Source organism: Helianthus annuus, chromosome 6 (genome assembly GCF_002127325.2).
Source record: "Helianthus annuus cultivar XRQ/B chromosome 6, HanXRQr2.0-SUNRISE, whole genome shotgun sequence".
In the NCBI taxonomy this organism is placed as follows: Eukaryota; Viridiplantae; Streptophyta; class Magnoliopsida; order Asterales; family Asteraceae; genus Helianthus; species Helianthus annuus.
The window spans coordinates 145,584,779-145,588,066 of record NC_035438.2 but is presented as its reverse complement, the minus strand read 5'-3'; positions in this window follow the sequence as shown (position 1 = coordinate 145,588,066).

Sequence of the window (3,288 nt, the reverse complement as noted above, 5' to 3'; positions counted from 1 at the left end):
TGACCCGTTGCGCGAGAAAGATAGATCAAGGTTAAGCGCGAAAGTTGGGTCACGAGAGTAGGATCTAACATCCTAGAATAGGTCTGGGATAGCAGGTTATACCTCCTGCTTGTGCGGCTGCAAGTGCCGCAGCAACTTGTTCGTTAATGAGAGCCGTCAACTGGGCTTGAGTCATGTCAACACGTCCAGACATGATCGAACAGTAAAGGTAGCATAGGTATGAAAGGTTCGCGAGTAATACGATGACAGAAAAGTGTAAGCACATAAGTGTTCTTAAGCAATAACAAGTAGTGAGCAAAGTAATGTAAGCATACTACGAGCAAAGTTCTATGCAGTTCTAGCAAGCAGGTAATAAACATAAACCTTATTACCTAGGATGTCGAGTCTTGCACGTGGAGCGAAGCGTCGTTGTGGATCGTTGAGAGCACTGTTCTGGTTATAGTCTGGTTTTAATAAAAACGTTTTCCCATATTAAAACCAAGTTCTCTATAACCAATGGCTCTGATACCAATCTGTGACACCCCCAAAATCCACCTGCGGAGTATCACCGCTTGGGAGCGTGACTGACCAGGATCAAGCCATCAATCATATTGAACATAGCATAACATAAATAAAGTAGTTCGTAAAACCTCATTCAATACAATTGATGTTTCAAAACAAACATAGTATCAGTAGCGGAAGCATAAGTGAATAACCCAAGTAAACCATAAGTTCAATTATTCGAAATGTTTAAACATAGCGTTCATAATCCACTGCCCACAACGTCCCGCTCCTCCAGTGCAAGCTCCATAAGTACCTAAGGTCCTGCAAGGCATGCAGCAGATAATCAACAAACTAGTTGAGCGAGTTCACAGTTTAAAGTTCAATATCGTATTGTGTGAGTAATGGTTTAATCGTTACGTTCCATATGATTAGTTCCATAGCGGCCTCCCAGGCAGGTGTGCGAAGATTATGTTCGAATAGTTCGCGACCATAGTCTTTACCGACCAGGGTGTGTGCGAAGGCGGTTAATCAGTTCGTTCGCGACCATAGTCTTTACCGACCAGGGTGTGTGCGAAGGCAGTTGAGTAGTTCGTTCGCGACCATAGTCTTTACCAACCAGGGTGTGTGCGAAGGCAGTTTGTAAGTATCAACAGTTTAATCGTTCGTTATAATATCAAAGTATGCACAAGTAATCATCCAACCCATTCCCACCCTGGGAACCCATGCCTTGGCTGTGTGAACTCACCTTGGTTTGCTCGGTATGCTAGGTTATGCACTCACAAGTAATTTATTCACGTCCTATCGTATGCACGTATAACAAATCAGTTCATGTTCATAACGATACGCATGCAATTTAATGGTTCACATAGCAGTCAGTTTGCATATCAGCACACATGTATTAATTCACCTTGTACGAATACAGATGTTAACAGTCATCACAAAGCATGGCATGCCAATTAAGTCCAGCATATATATTCAATCAGTCAAAGTATATTCATAAACCCTAACATCCTTCGAATCCAGCCATTATCTTTTGATTACACATCAGTTAACACAATTATCAAAATGATCCTTCGGTCCGAAGGTTATGTTTCGAACTAATACTATCTTTCGACCAAAATTATCTTTCGGTCAAAGATGTGGTTCGGTCAAAGCCATCTTTCGGTCAACTATGCTTTGGTCCAACTGCTATCCTTCGGTCAACTATGTTTCGATCCAACATAACAATGGTTCGACCAAATCTATCCTTCGGTCAACATAACATCCTAACAGTTTCAACAATACATCATCGATCAAACAGGCGGAGTTCAAGTTGTTTCTCAAGAACCCTAATCTAACACACATGAACACAATCCTATTCCATTCTATCAGGTTAACCTTGAAACATGACAAGTTTACAACCAATCAAGATCAATATGCGAATCCATGATGCGACAATCCGATTAACATAACTATCTTTCAAATCGTACATACCAACCGATTACACCTTGGACAATTCAATTAATCTATATCCGATATCTATGCAAACCACATATTGCAAGGTAATTGATAAAACATGAAATCACACACAACTGATTAATCGGGTTTACATCATACAAACGATCCGGCCGGTTAAGCACATTCATACTTGATAATTCAAAACACATAATCACCAATTCAACATGGACACTAACCGGGGTAGAGAAACAAAGAATTGATCAGCAAAAATCTCCGTAAGTTGTGGTTGCCGTCACAAGTGAAAGTGTTCTAGGGTTTTCCTAAAACTGCCGATTATGCATGCAATACGTATTTAAACCTTTCACAGAAATGGGCCAAGCCCATTAGAGTAACTGGGCCGAAACATATCGAAGGATATGTTTCGAGCGCGAAGGATATGTTTCGAGACCTTCAATCCGAAGGATGACCTTTCGAATCGAAAGATATGTTTCGACATCCTTCGATTCATGCATCATGTTTCGTGGAACATCCTTCGTAGGTTGGGCCATGATTCACACTAACTAGCTAACATACAGTACAAGTTTCACAATATGGAACCCATTATACACAATCAAACAATTATGCACAATCAAGCAATCAAACATATATATATACTTTCATATCAATCAAATGTGCAATTAAGTAATTAGTCAAACACATGCTCGTGTAATACGTATGAAATCAATCTTAGAAATTCGAGTTGTCACACGCCGTTTCTCCACGTTTTTTATTGCGTCGTTTTTTTACACGCCGTTTTAAACGCGCCGTTTTTTTCACTTTTTTTTAACGCGCCCCTTTTTGTACACTTTTTACGTTTTGCGTTAAAAATTTAAACTTTTTACGTTTTACGTAAAACTTTTTACGTTTTACGTTTTACATTTTACGTAAAACTTTTTACCCGTAAAACTTTTTACGTTTTACGTAAAACTTTTTACATTTTACGTTAAAAATTTAAACTTTTTACGTTTTACGTAAAAGTTTTCACGTTTTACGTAAAACTTTTCACGTTTTACGTAAAACTTTTCACGTTTTACGAAAAACTTACGAAAAAGTTTACGTAAAACTTACGAAAAAATTTACGAAAAACTTACGAAAAAGTTTACGTAAAACTTACGAAAAACTTTTTACGTTTTACGTTTTACGTAAAACTTACGAAAAAATTTACGTAACACTTTTTACGCTTCACGTTTTTACGTTTAACGATAAAAAGTTTACGGTTTACGTTAACAAGTTTACGGTTTAATTTTTTTTTACAAAAACGTTTTTACGCAAAACCGAACGCAACAGAAAATCGCCGTTTTTTTACGTTAAATTTTTTACGTTTTAACG